Source organism: Diadema antillarum, unplaced genomic scaffold, assembly GCF_040938485.1.
Source record: "Diadema antillarum isolate AM-2024a unplaced genomic scaffold, OU_Dant_1.0 seq00000069_RagTag, whole genome shotgun sequence".
Taxonomy (NCBI): Eukaryota; Metazoa; Echinodermata; class Echinoidea; order Diadematoida; family Diadematidae; genus Diadema; species Diadema antillarum.
The window spans coordinates 3501371-3516997 of NW_027271168.1; positions in this window are offsets into that span (position 1 = coordinate 3501371).

Below are 15627 nucleotides of genomic sequence, written 5' to 3' on the forward strand. Positions count from 1 at the left end.
AAACGTTGATTCCTTCGCGCGCCGTACGTTCCCCGGTACTTTTCCGAGGGAATCGGGTGGAGGCTCGTCCCTTTCAGCGGCTCATCATTGGTGGACAAGAGACTTGCGTAGAAACCCATCCATGCAAATCGACCGAAGCATGCGTTCACGTGCAACTAGCATGATACACAGCTCAGGCTTTAATGACTAGTCTCACACGGAGACTCAACGATATTTCATTCGAATGCATTCGAAAGCATCATTCACACGCGCATGCATAATAATCAGAGTATATCTTATCATCATCATCATAATAAGAATGGAAATTGATACAAGGCCTATACATGCATGTATCTACATGTCCCAACACAGTTTTAGCTTCAGCTTTTGTAAATAAAATGCTGAAATAATTAATAGCATCATACGGTGTAATCTACAATGTTTTTGTTCCATTATCAAATCAATGAAGTGTCGTGACTGAATGCTTCATTACTCAAGTATTTGGAGGGGCCTAGGGAAGGATAACAATACATGTACTTACGACCAAAGATCGTAAGAGTGTAAGATCTACTAGTATTTGCTATGACATAACAACTAGGTTATGGGTCAAACTACAATTCCCTAGGACACGTGTATCTCCTTTTAACAGGGTGGTGACCTCGTTGTGAGCCAGAGGTTGAATTATCACAATTCTGAGTAATAGACATAATACCTACTCTCTAAAAAAAAAAATCGAGTGAAAATATTCACTCTTAAAGGAGTGAATACAAAAAAGAGTGAATTTAGAGTGAAATTGGAGTGATTTGAGTGAAAATGTTCATTTTCACTCATTTTGGAGTGACCTCAAGGATCACTCGAAGATTTTGGAGTGATCTCTGAGGTCACTCTAAAACGAGTGAAAATGAACATTTTCACTCAAAATTAACTCCAATTTCACTCTAAATTCACTCTTTTAATAGTGAATCACTCGATTTTTTTTTTGAGAGTAGCTCTGTGGACACTTTTGGCTTTTATTCCTGATGGCATAGCGACGACCAAGTGATAGAGCCTATATTGATATACAACAAAGAACAGTTACTATACAAGTATTGCGTTCACCTGCATTATACATGTTTCCATGGATGAGTGGAGTCTGTGACAATGATTTATATGCATTTAATGTGTTTATATCGTTGCTTCTAATAATAGTAATGTCGACCGACCCAACCGTATAATCTTCCCATGCAGTGGCGGGGGGGGGGGGGGGGAGGTTAACCCCCCCCCCCCCCCTTATATTACCCCACTTTTTTGTTTTGGTGTTTTTGGTGTTTTGTTTCGCTTCGTTTCGTTCGTTTTGTTTTGGATTTGTTTTGCCAGCCGGTTTTGGGATAGAAGTGGCAGCAAAAATGAGAAGACTTTTTTGTTGTTGTTATTATCATTATTATTATTATTATTATTATTATTATTATTATTATTATTATTATTATTTTTGCTTGTCATGACCCATTGTCATTGGTTGGGTCAACCCCCTCCCCCTTAGCGAAAGGCTGGACCACAGAACTCTTACACATAGAAGAATCACTCGCCACCCGTTTTGTCGCCGTCGCTCGACGCATTGTCACGTGACGTCCGCCATTTTGCTTAGCGGAACTTTTTTGCGTGCAAATCCCAGCAGACGCTATCCACATACAGTGACTGCATGTTGTACCGTGTTTTTCTGACGTTCCGAGACCTTGAGCGAGGCATTAAAATGCCATATTGTGCGGCTGTAAACTGCACAAATCACTTGAAAAAAGGATTTGGAAACAGGTAAGTTTGACACCAAGCCATGATGAGAATAAGAAGTAGTAATTCCCCAAGTAACGTTACAATTAGGCGGATCGGTCGTATGTTGGCTTTCTTGTGAGCGCAGTAGCAAAGGTAGTCCCAGACACTGGATTTTGTGTTTGCCGTCGACATATCTGTTTACCACCAACTACTATGCAAAATAAAAAAGATCAATTAGATCTAGGCCTAATTTAGGCCCTGGGGCTATATTACACTCTGTACGTTGTGAGTTGGGGCAAACAGCTTTGTACATGAAAAAAGTGTAAATTTATGTAAATTTGAGCTTAGGTGTAAACTTTACACGTAGATTTATTCTTGTCTAGGTAGTTAGAGTCACAGTACCAGTGGTGTGGGCCAGTGTCAGTGTCAGTGACAACACTATGGTCGTTTAGATACTAGATTGTCTAGACTGACTGTGTACTCTAGTATTAAAGTAACCTCAGGACATTGCTTTCGCAATATGCAATATTTGTCATACATGTATTTGCGAGACTTGTCTTGCCTACATATTGTTGCCACGTTAACATTTCGTACTATACCATATAGTATGTTTTCACACTCATAAGGATTTCATTTTGAATTGTGCTTGAAGCGAACAAGTGCAAGTGAAATCTTGGATTATACAGTATTGCCTTTGGTATTTTTTTTAATATTCTTGCCTGTGTCCATTATTCATGGTTTTATTTTGCTGCCATATTGTATGCTAAGTGATTGTACATGCATTTGCTTTCATGATATACAATACACGTAGTTGTCTTATTTGTGACACTTGTTTTGCCTACATGTACATACTTTGAGATGCAGTGTAGTATGTTTTCACACTCTGTAGATTTCACCTTGAATTTTGTTTGAAGCAAATGGGTGCGTGTGAAATCTTGCATTATACAGATGTTCATGTATTGCCTTTAGTTGATATTGTTATGCCAAGAATGCATTTGATATTCTTGCCCGACAGTGTTCATTCTTTATGGATTTTATGTTGTTGCTATATTGCATGATAGTTGATTATACAGGCATTTGCTTTCGTGATATACAACATTTGTTGTATATCTGTGATACTTGTTTTGCTTACATGTTGCTACCAAATTATGTTTTCATACTACACAGTGTATGGGATAGTGTTTGTTAAACTCATTACTAAGGATTTAATCTTGAATCATGCTGAGCTAAGTACGAGTGAAATCTTACATTTACAAATGTATTGCCTTTAATACTGTTGCCAGGAATGCCTTTGGTGTTCTTTTCAGTGTTCATAATTCGTAGATTTATATTGCCATAGTGCATGCGGATCAACACAATATGTTTTCATACTATACCATAGTGTGTTTTTGCACTCATTAGGATTTTCTTTTTGAATCACGCTTGAAGCTATCAAGTGCAAGTGAAATTGTGCACTATATTGATGTATTGCCTTAGATAATCTTGCCAGACAGTGTTCATTATTCATGAATTTTATGTTGTTGCCCTATTGCATGTCCATTATAGATGTATATGCATTTGATTTTGTGATTACAATAGTTGTCACAAATTTGCGACACTGGTGGTCTTGCCTATCATTTGCATAATATGTTCCTGACGCATGTACTGCCTGTGATTATAGCCGCCGTATTAGGTATGATAATGGTACGTGTACTTCAAGCAAATGGTATATCACTTTACTGTGGTTGATTCTCAGCAATCAACTTTGACCTTGATGAATGTCAAATGAATTGTAAAAAATCAGGAAAATTAACTCTGTCCAACTTAACTTTCTGTTTTTTGTGGAAGACAATCTTGAAAGGAGTTCATGCTTGTAATGTGTGTGTGTGAGTGTGTGAATACATACATATATATATATGTATATATATATATATATATATATTATGTATATATATATATATATATATATATACATAATATATATATATATATATATATATATATATATATATATATATATATATTGATTGAGTACCAGGTAGTCTACATGTTGGTGCAGCAATATTATGATATCGAAATCGAAAGTAAAACAGAAACCAATTTCATGTTGATCACCAACAATTTATTTACAGCACACAAATATTTGAGCGATTCGCTCTTTCTCAAGTGTTGTTGCAAATCGCTCAAAAATTGGTGTGGTGAAATAAATTGTTGGTGATTAGCATGAACTCGATTTCTGTTTTATTCATGTATACAGATATACAGTGTATACATGCCTATAGGCATATTGCTTCCTATACCAATATGTGCAATAGTGGTAACTACATTGTACTACACACTACTAATGATAATGATAACAGCAGGAATATAGATAATTAAGGTGATGTTGTCTTCCAAATTTCTCATATGTTGAACGAGTGTCAGATGGGGAAGATGTATTACATGATCATATCCACAAATCACTGATTTTTACAACTGGACTGACTGGAAATGTAATTTGACCTGTTTAATGGGAGAAAAATCAAAAGCACGAACACACATCTTCTTACAATATCATTGGAGGGGGAAAAATGCAAGACATAGGGGTGAGAGGGGTATCAGAAAAATGGCAGGACACAGACAAGGACAGGCGCGCGTCTTAGATTATTTTATACCAAAGCAGATCACGTCTCCGAAGTCAAATAGATCTATCCGAAAGGGGAAAAAACACCTGTTTCAATACAGACAACTTTCAGGGAAGAGTGTGAAATAAATAACATAAATGAGTACATGAATCTGTGGTCAACGCTGGATTGAGAAGTACCAGTTTGACAGTTTACAAGTTCAAGTAAATATCAAGGGCTATAGCGGCTGTCATACTGTCCGATCAGTGAGTTGACCGTACCGTACTCGCGAGGAGCTGCGGAGGTACCGCTAAGCAACATGGCGGCGTGTGCACTGAGGCGTCGCATCCGGGGTGCGCGGTGGCGACACCGAGCTCAACGGGTTGTGAATGGGTATGATTCTTCTATGTGTAAGAGTTCTGTGGGCTGGACCCACCTCTGCCGTTTATTGTTTCAGCGGGGATAACCCTCGTTCTATGGTAATATAAGTAAAAATCTGAACACTTGTATTTCACGGTGAAACTGAATTCTTCAATTATTTTCAAGTCTTTCAACTGCGTTCAAATTAGCCTATTTGCACATCGTGAGAAACTAACACGATACACCAGCTATAGAGAGCTTGTTAATTCTGTGGCCAAAAAAAAAATAAATAAATAACAGCGCGTGGACTCGTGGATTAGACTCGGCTCGTTTTTATGAATCAGAAACTAGTTACACTCAGATTACGCAGGTCTGCCGAAAGAAACACAAAAAAAGGAAATTCTTCCTTGAACAGCTGATTTCGCAATCGTCAAACTAAATTCTGCTCAACGTATCATCTGTTGTAATTGACTATATAGCTGGTGTATCAACACACGTCATTCATTCAAAGATTTTGTTTGTTTCTTTCTTTCTTTCTTTACATTGAACCGTGACATCATATTTATTCAATTTTTGCACAAAGATTGCTTTAAAATTACGGTGGTTTGTTCCCGACAACCAGGATGCTTATAGGCATCCTAACCATTCTTATCTTCTTGTGAAGATGTTGACCATCGCGGTGAGTACTAGATATTGTTCCCCAATTGTCATTCTTATCTCGTTGTAATATCATGCAAGCGACTTATGTAATAGTTTCCGGGGGATATCAGACTACATGCATTCTTTGTACACATGCATCGAGGTTTTGGTTTCCCTTTGAATAAAAGAATGTAGTATTCTCTATCTCTTCTTTCTTCTTTTAAAACAACAACAACAACAACAGTATTCATAGGATTTTTGCGAATTTTAGAATTTTCTAGATGGAAAGGGTCTTTTAACATGAAAGAGCATCCTTAACAACGAAAACAACAACAACAACAACAACAACAACAACAACAACAACAACAATGATAGAAAATTAACCAGAACAATTATTATTTATCCAATGTGTTGGGTGGTAGGTACAATTATAACAACTTGAGCTTCACTTTAGAAATAAATCAAAGCGTATGACCCATTGTGTAAAGATGATTCATTTTGTACTCCGTCGTCGAAAAAAAATGTAATACAATATTTTCCCTTTGATTTCACATGTCACTCTCCCTTGGATTCAGATCAGGGAAGTGAGGCGAAAACCTCCCTGCTCAGACGGACCATTATCATAGTGAAATGGACTTCAGTCTTTGGGTCAAGATGGGCATGTGCACATTTTGAAACATTTTTGCGTTCCTCACAGAAAAACGAACGAAAACAAAACAAAACAAAACAAAACATAGACCATGCATGTTTTGTGTTCAATAGTTTGTGAAATCTGTAATTCCAAAGCCGATGACAATGTTATACAATACAAGATGTTCGATTCTTTCTCTGCGTAACAATATTCCTATATTCTGAATAATGTATTTGCAGTTTTTTATTATGTCGATCAAGCTCGGTACCAGTATCCTTATAGTTGTATATGGATGGCGAAAGCATGAGTGGAATTTTATTACTTATACTGCTGCAAGTGAAATACCAATTAATATTTAAGATCATGATATCCTTGTTTCCCCGAGGCCGCCATCGAAATTAAACAACATTCTATACAGGGTTATTTGTTCTTTACGCTTGCGGTCTCCTTCAATTCTTTCATTATCATATTGTCCCCGCCGAACGAGTTCGAGCAGGGGACTATGAAACGGGCTCCGTACGTATGTGTGTCCGTGTGTCCGTCCGTCCCAGTGTCCGTCCGTGTGTCCGTGTGTGCGTCCGTGTGTGATCAAAATCTTCAATTTGCTACTTCTCTGTCATTTATGAGCCAATTTTGATTCTGTTTGCTTTATATGATAGCACTACATGGGAGCTTTGAAACTTCTACACAAAATTTCAGTAGTGACCTTTGACCTTGACCTTTGACCTATATTGTACATTTTGCTTCAAAATGCTACTCCTTCGCCATTTCTAACCCGATTTCGATTCCGTTTGCTTTATGTGATGGCACTAGGTGAGGGCTTCAAAACTTCTACACAGAATTTTGACCTTTGACTTCTTTGACCTTTGACCTTGATTTTTGACCTATATTGTATACATTGGCTACAAAATGCTACTCCTTCGCCATTTCTAACCAGATTTCGATTCCGTTTGTTTTATGTGATGGCACTAGGTGAGGGCTTCAAAACTTCTACCCAGAATTTTGACCTTTGACTTCTTTGACCTTTGACCTTGATTTTTTACCTGTATTGTACATTTTGCTACAAAATGCTACTCCTTCGCCATTTCTAACCCAATTTCACTTCCGTTTGCTTTATGTGATGGCACTAGGTGAGGGCTTCAAAACTTCTACACAGAATTTTGACCGTTGACTTCTTTGACCTTTGACCTTGATTTTTGACCTATATTGTACATTGGCTACAAAATGTTACTCCTTCGCCATTTCTAACCCGATTTCGATTCCGTTTGCTTTATGTGATGGCACTAGGTGAGGGCTTCAAAACTTCTACACAGAATTTTGACCGTTGACTTCTTTGACCTTTGACCTTGATTTTTTACCTATATTGTACATTGGCTACAAAATGCTACTCCTTCGCCATTTCTAACCCGATTTCGCTTCCGTTTGCTTTATGTGATGGCACTAGGTGAGGGCTTCAAAACTTCTACACAGAATTTTGACCTTTGACTTCTTTGACCTTGATTTTTTTTTACCTATATCATACATTTTGCCACTAAATGCTACTTCCGGCGGGGACATATGTTACGCACCGCGTAATTTCAACTTTTCCTTGTTTTCGAAGAGATCACTGATATGCATGATAACATGGAAATATCATTGATATTATTATTATTTTGCATCATAAGGCATAATATTAATTCATTCGTTCATTAGATTATATTGAACTTTGATCTTTTTCCTTGTATTCAGTTCTGTATCGGTCAGTATAATTTGTTTGTAAAGAAGCCTGTATGCTTGATGAAAATGGTCAAGGTAATACACAAAATTGACGGCGGACACGGAATTGTTCCATATCGCTTTATTTTACTTTCATAAATACGGAGACAAGTCAGTTATACCAATGTGCAAAGCATTCGGTATTTGGGAAGCCCCATCAAAGAATGCTTAATGACTTCCTCAACATCCGCCGTACCAGGACTCGATTACACTAATGGACCAAGCAGAAACAAAATTTCAAATGCGAGTAACATGATTAGTATATCAGAAAAAAAAGGATCATTTGCTACTCCAATACGCCCTTAACCCAACTTCAGCCATAAAATAATTTGGTGACTTTTCCTCAATCTTTATTGCGAACGTTTTATTTAGCTATGTAATATGTCGGATGTTGCTGATTGCTATCCATGGCAACCGTATAAACTCACAACCTTGTCAGTCATAATTATGCGTGTTTTCTGTCCCAATTTCAGTTAGCACTTTTCATGATGGATGAAATTTGGTTTCTCTTGGCTGTTAAGAAATCATTTTCCGAAGGACTAATATCAATAGGCATCAAACAGATAGGCCTGTATAAATATGATAGAGATAATTTGTAAAAAAGATTATGTTTTAAAGACTATCACATTTGAATCTTTCGCACAGGTTCTACCTGTGCAATCAAATTTATCATATTATCAGTCTTGCAAACTCAAAATTCCTATAATATATTATGGAAATATGAAATGTAATACCTATACAAACACATACCTATCCCAAACGATACATCATAATCCAAATGTCTCTATATTTCTTTAGGCTGTAACAAATAGCTACCCCCATGTGGTGACGTTGGGAAATTTCAACCAGTACGTATAGTGAATTAAAAATTTAGCTTGCTTTTCTTTTGTGGCAAATAGGAAAATGATTGGTCTAAAATCAAACATACACTGGGATTATATAGAAATTGCAAATGGACAAATAAATAGTCATGAGTTATACTCAAAGGTAGTATAATTTCTCCTCTAAAAGCTGTAATAATCTTGGAAGGGGTCTATATCACACATTATTCTGGAGAGTTATATATTCTGGAGAATCGACGAAATTCTGCCTTATATGTGGGCGAATACGTGAATATAATTATGTCCTACATTATTTAGGCCTACCCTGTCCTCTGATAGAGCCTTGTTAGTGAAATGGATCCGTCTGTTGTTGTTGCTATGTTGGGTAAGCCTCTATCTGGCCGGCTGCCGCTGGTTTGACCATCTATCTGAATTGGTAATAATAGAGCTAGATGATTCATGGTTTGATCATTGAAACCTTTGTATCGGTCAATAGCGCCCATGACTCAAGACTAATATTCAGACTATACACGTGCACCAGTTTCACGTGACCTCTAAGCACACGGCGATATTGATTATTGGACCATGCAGGCAATCTAGTCAACGGGAAGTCTCCTCGTAGGTTCCCACATGACCAGCTCCAAGCTCCAGTAACTTTCCATGCGTCCCTGGATGTGACGGATAACTTGACATGTGTATGACATGTAGATAGGCCCTACATGGCAACCCTTATATACTTTTATATTTCCGTGTGGTATATAATCTGCGCTCAGTGAAATAAAATACTGAAGATTATAAAGAAAACTTCATTTCATTTAATTTCATTTATTGTTTCTGCATCAGACACCAAAATGAAAATCTATACATCTGCACAATTCCAACCAGGTCTGTATTAACCTCCCCCTCCCCCCCCCCCCCTCGTCTTTGTATATTCGTACATGAATAATAATTATCATTAAAATAAAAATCGTAATATATTTTCATATTCTTATCATCAACAACAACAAGCGTTCAGGGAGCAACATTATACTGATAAGTGATATATATAGATTTGTATATATAGGCCTCTTATTTGTTCCACTGCCTGTCTTTGGACAGGATCGAGGCAAAATATCTCATACCCATGTACAGATTGTATTTGCTCTTCAGCAGTGTTGACAAAAAAAAAGTCTTTTGCAGACGTTATCAACTTTAGATGAAGAGAAGGAAGAAACGTTAGTATACATGGGGCGCCTCACTATAATGTGCACAAACAGGGGAAATGAAAAACCCCACCCCTTCCACCTTTTTCTAGTTATTATCAGCGCACGAACCGTAATCTATGTTGTTATTATTTTGTACATTGTACACTCTGATTCAATAGTAAAGCCTGTAGATATTGAAGCCACCAAACAATCACTACCATCAGATGTCCTTATAGGTCAAACAGTCATGATTTCACGCAGAATCAGCAAAAAATCGTGGGAAGCTGAATCAAAGACTAGCAACGTTCGTGACGTTCACCTCATAATCATAATAGAGCAAGATGAGGAAAAACCAGAATGTAAGGTTCCAGGTGCAGTTCGACCTTCCATGCTGTCAAACGAAATGCGGTACATTTCCACTGGCAGAGTCTGGCCGTAAACATCTTGACGTCTGGGATGTTTTATGAGCAGTCATGTCTAGGGAGAACAGAGCATGCGCGATACAATCATACATTATTTCATTTGCTATACAGCTGTAAATGACTTCATTATATTGGTATTATACTAATTGTGATACGCATATAGAATAAATCACAAGAATGTGAATGTATTTGTGATATTAGAACTATATCACAATGCGTCTGTGTAATAGTATAGTTAGGTGATTTAATATGAATTTATATGATTACTGTATTTCATGGATTATACAATACGTCATGTTGACTTACATACGACTAAAATTACGGGAAACTTAACCACGACGATGTAGGCCTAATCGTGATACATTTTGTTTCGTTTTATTCAGCAACGTGTCCTTAATTTCATCTGAATGTTTGATGCAAAGTTTATTCCTAAGCGGCTAGAAAAAAAAAACCACACAAAATGTTTAAACATAACAAATCCTCATCGTTATCATGGTATATTCCTATCGATATACTTTTGTTTTATGAGTATTCATATTGAATGATTTAACCCTTCACAATGCAATGTAAAGCATTAAGAATACACAGGCTACATAATAATCTTCGCTTAACTTGAGAAATATCTAGCACTTTTTGTACTTAATTTTGTACAGGCTTAACATTTTAATTGTCTTTATTTCTATGTATATACACGATAATCGTTCTGCTTATAAGAAAACCCTTTTACAGATTTACTTCAGCTCAAAAATATCTAAAATCTGTCTGCCATGTCTACTCTCCTGATTTCTTTCCTCCCTCACGTATATGAAGAGGGCGTTGGATATGGGATATGTTATTGTAAAAGGTAAAACATTAAATAAACCTGGAAAGAATATCAATCTAATAACAGATCCCTGCATGCATAACTATTAACTGTAGGCCCTACATGGGTGTTTAGTTGTTTTGTAATGGCGGACATAATAATTACGTAATAATAGCGCCTACCATAAACCGTATTTGTATTCTCTTAATTCCTTACATGCGTTCGGGGTTCAGGCACTGTTCATCATAGGCCTATACTAATAACAAAGTGTTTTATATAGGGAGAAATACAAAAGGGTAGGCCCTATACAACTCAGTTATCCTGAGAACAGTCAGTTCAAATTTCAATCTAGATAGTGCCTACATTATTCCAGTCAGATCAACTATACAGAATATATACAGGATATACACTGATTTACAAAATGGGACATTACACAACAGTGATCTATAGACCCATTTCATAAAAAGTTGATATGATAGCAACTCTAAATTGGTGGAATGGCAGTTGTCATGGTAACGACAAGAATCCAGCTTCCTGATTGGCTGCTGCTATGGGAAATCGCCTTCTCAGCAAGAGTTGGTATCCTAACATCTTTTATGAAATGGGGGCCGTGATAGTAAGGAGGGCATGTCCCTATAGAAGCATAGGTCCATGCTAGAAGTTACACAGAACATTTGTGATGGGCGCCCTATAAAATTAGTGATATAAAATATGGCAGTGCGAATGAAATCGGTGCAAAAATATCACACACACACACACACACACACACACACATAGAATACAAAAGAAGAACAAGAAGGAAAAGAAAAAAAAGGCAATATAATTACTAGTATGTTTATAGAATGTAAAAAAGAAAGGCCTACATGTATTATGTATCTTTCCATACACTGGATCAACGATTCTGATGGCAAATATTACTCTTTGTAGTGATACATTAGTCATTACTTAGTATTTCTTAAATCTGCGTTAAAACACGTTCATCATAATACATTATAGAAAGGGACATGGCACTGATATAACACAATGAAGAGTAGGAGAAAAATACGTAAGGATAGGCCTGCTAATTATTTGGCGGTGTCTCATTCTGCACCAGACAACCTTGCTTTGACTCGATACTGTGAAGTGGGGACGATTCGATTCTAAATGTCGCAAAATTATTCATTTCATGCGGTAGAATAAACACGCACAAACACACAGAGATACATAAAAAGCGTCGTCACAATATCTTGAAAAAAACATACCTATACATGAAAGGTACATGCCAATTCATATTGAGCAAAGACTTATGTGTGTGATCGTGTCGTATTAGGGGAAGTGCTAAGGGGGGGGGGGGGTGTCGAAGTGCAAACAAAACGAGTTTGGATGTCACCTTGACAATACGACCTTATTGCACACACCCTGGACTGCCCTTCTTATGACCTCTATTGGTGACTGAGATACCCTTCTGGACCCATTCAGTGTATAAGAGATAACCAGGAAGGTCAACGAGAACATGGCCTATTATCGAATACAATAGTAATTTACACAGTGCTTGAGACAGCTGTTTTCAGGGTTCATCAACTCGATTTCAAGGCCACAAATGAAAACAGCCACAGTAGTTGACCATATTGAATTTATCAAGCAACCATAGTTGACCCTGTTTATCGAGACAAGCGTTTACTTTGCAGCTGTGAATATGGATCGAGGTCGGTTTTTACTATTTCTGCTGTAACTAATAACGGGCGCTTTGGCAGATTAACACATATAGCGGGGGGAAGACAACTTCTGTTAATTTCATCGGGTCATGCGTAATAGATTGTCATTTCCAGAGTGCCAAAGTTGGTTTTTCATGTTTTTTAAGAGTTATTAATTTATGGTTCATCATGTTATTATGAAAAATACTTAATCGAAAAAAAAAGTTTTCTTTTTATCACCTTATGACAGTAATACAAATATGCTATACTAGTATACGAAAATGCATGTAGGCCTATGTGTGTATAATATGACTACTGAAAAAATACGACAAAATTGTGATTTGACGTATTATCTATCCAAACAACGAAATGTGTCTTGTGATCAATATATTATGATGAGTTAGCTATATAGGGTGCATAAATGCATGGTCGATGCGTATATACTCGTGCATGCATAATTTGGTCGAAACAAAAAAAAAAGAGGAAGAAAAAGAAGAAGAAGAAAAAGAAGAAGAAAACTATAATATTCACTGTTTATTAATACCCTGATAGCAGAGACACGTCAGAATGTCGTCTATTTCACGTCAGCGCTGTCGTCAGAAAGACGTCGTAAACTGTCGACAATTATACGTCATTTTTTTTTCAAATGGAAGACGTAAAAAAGACGTCATATTTTGACGTCAGAAAGGCGTCTTTGTACGACCACCTAGATGTCAGACAGACGTCACAAAATTCAATGACGTCTTTTTTACGTCTTCCATTTGAGCAAAATGACGTATTTTTGTCGACAGTTTATGACGTCTTTCTGACGACAGCGCTGACGAGACGTGACATTTTGACGTCAGTCTAAGACGTTTAAATGACCTCCATTATCTTTGTTTATTTACGTCGTTAAGAATAACGTCATAACATCGTTTACACGTCAATTTACGACCTTTTTTACATGTATTTGTACAGAAAAAAAGACGTCACTTTGACAAAAATAAACAAAGAATAAAGACGTCAGCTTGACGTCGTTTTTAAGCTAGATACATTAATCATTATGCTAATTACAAGATCTGACAAAGGTGTCGGCATCTTCAAGTACAATCCTACGAATCTAACCATCTACTCCTAAACCCTAAATACTATTCCTATACCTATGCCTACCACCTATTCCTATTTACTCGACTGTTGTATCACGTTTCTTTATAAACGGGCAAAAAGTTATAATGCTTCATATATGACATGGCTACTAAACTATATAGGCCACAATTTTGAGAGAATATCAATTAATTATGAAAACATGTCTCCATAGCACAAGGTTGGATTAGTTCGAACAAAATAAGAATAAAATGTATAATTTCTGACACAGTTTAAAGTTTAAACCAACCATAAATACTGTAATTATTAATGTTTTTCTTTATTTTCACTAATTTTTGCATATTAAATTCAATCTCATGTATATTCATGACCGATACAGACACGAATCGTATGACGTCATTATGACCTCGTTACGACGTCATCACGGCGTCGTTACGACGAGTCGCAAGCAATAAGACTGGTAAAAATCATAATATCATTATGAAAATTGATCTGACTTTACTGTAACATATTCAATTTTAACTTTATAAGTATTTTGATGTCTTTTTTCTATGTCCAATATTTTTCAAATTATAGATTCTCTTTTATGTTGCTTGAAAATAATTCATTTCGATTCCATAATTCATATCCGATTACAAATTGAGTATGTCGTTATTGTTTGCTAGCTGCGTGGTATTTCAAACATCCTACAAAATACACCTAATACAAAATAGATATTAGGACTATCATTGTGTCTAATTCCTTTACATTAAGATACACTTCAAAAATATCATACACGATAATTGCACGCATATACTCTTCCGTTTTTATGAAAATTTATGATCATAATAGAAACCAACAGATGTGCCAGCATTCACTGTATGGTATCAGATCTCCAGTTATAGGTTAATGAGTTTAAATGTGTACAAACTTATTGTCGTCGACTGACACTCAAGGAAGTGATGCATGATTTCTTGTTTCGAAGTCGTGCAGTATCGTACTTAAAATACACACAAAAGAATAGTGTATACACATAGAAGTGATGATGTGATGGGGCTATGATAGCACTACACCCGTATGAACTTTGTTATATCAGCAGAACTATCCCATAGCCTTACCCTATAGACATAGACGGCACTAACGTGTTTATTTTTATTCTAGATGCTCAGAGCTTCAAAAGCAAAACAAGTAAAGATGATATTGAGTAAAACTCACCAAGTGGTTCTTAATGATAAGTTTTATCATTATTGCACAGTCATTTCACTTTTCCCATGCAAAATAGGCTCGTCTAGTATCTCCTTCATCAAACTCCACTTCGATTATTGCAGCATATTGTTCTGAATGATCGGTTTTTCGAGATTAGCATAATACTTGCAAATGTTGCCCTAAAAAGTTTTTTTTTCTCTCTCTCTCTCTCTCTCTCTCCCTCTCACTCATTTCATTTCTTGATTCGTCACGATCCTGTTTACCTCATTTTCATCTTTTTCCCTTTTATTCATTTTATTCGTAGTACTATTTCTATTTTTTCACAATGACGTCAGTTTGTCCTGCATGCATTTTTGTATTGTTTTACTTCGGTTTGTTTGAATACATTGTATTACTTTTATTTTATTGCTGTACTTTTAGTAAATTTTGAAATGCCCTGTCTGGCTGAAAATATCTGTGAAGCTCAAAGCAGCCGACTGTGAAAACTAGTCTTGTTGTGTCGTCTGTGCCAAGCACGCGAACATTCTTGCCAGCATGCATGGATGCACACGAGCAGCAAACTTCAACATCCACCACTTCAACTGCCACGCGAGAGGACAGGTGCTCTTGAATTCAACTTCAAAACCAATGACAATCGTATATGGAAATTCAAGTTTGTATATGACAATATTGAACACGAAACATCAAGCGTTGTCATAGTAATCAGGATAGCTGATGGCATCAAGTTGAAAATATTGCAAAGTGTGCCAGTTTACATCATGTTTT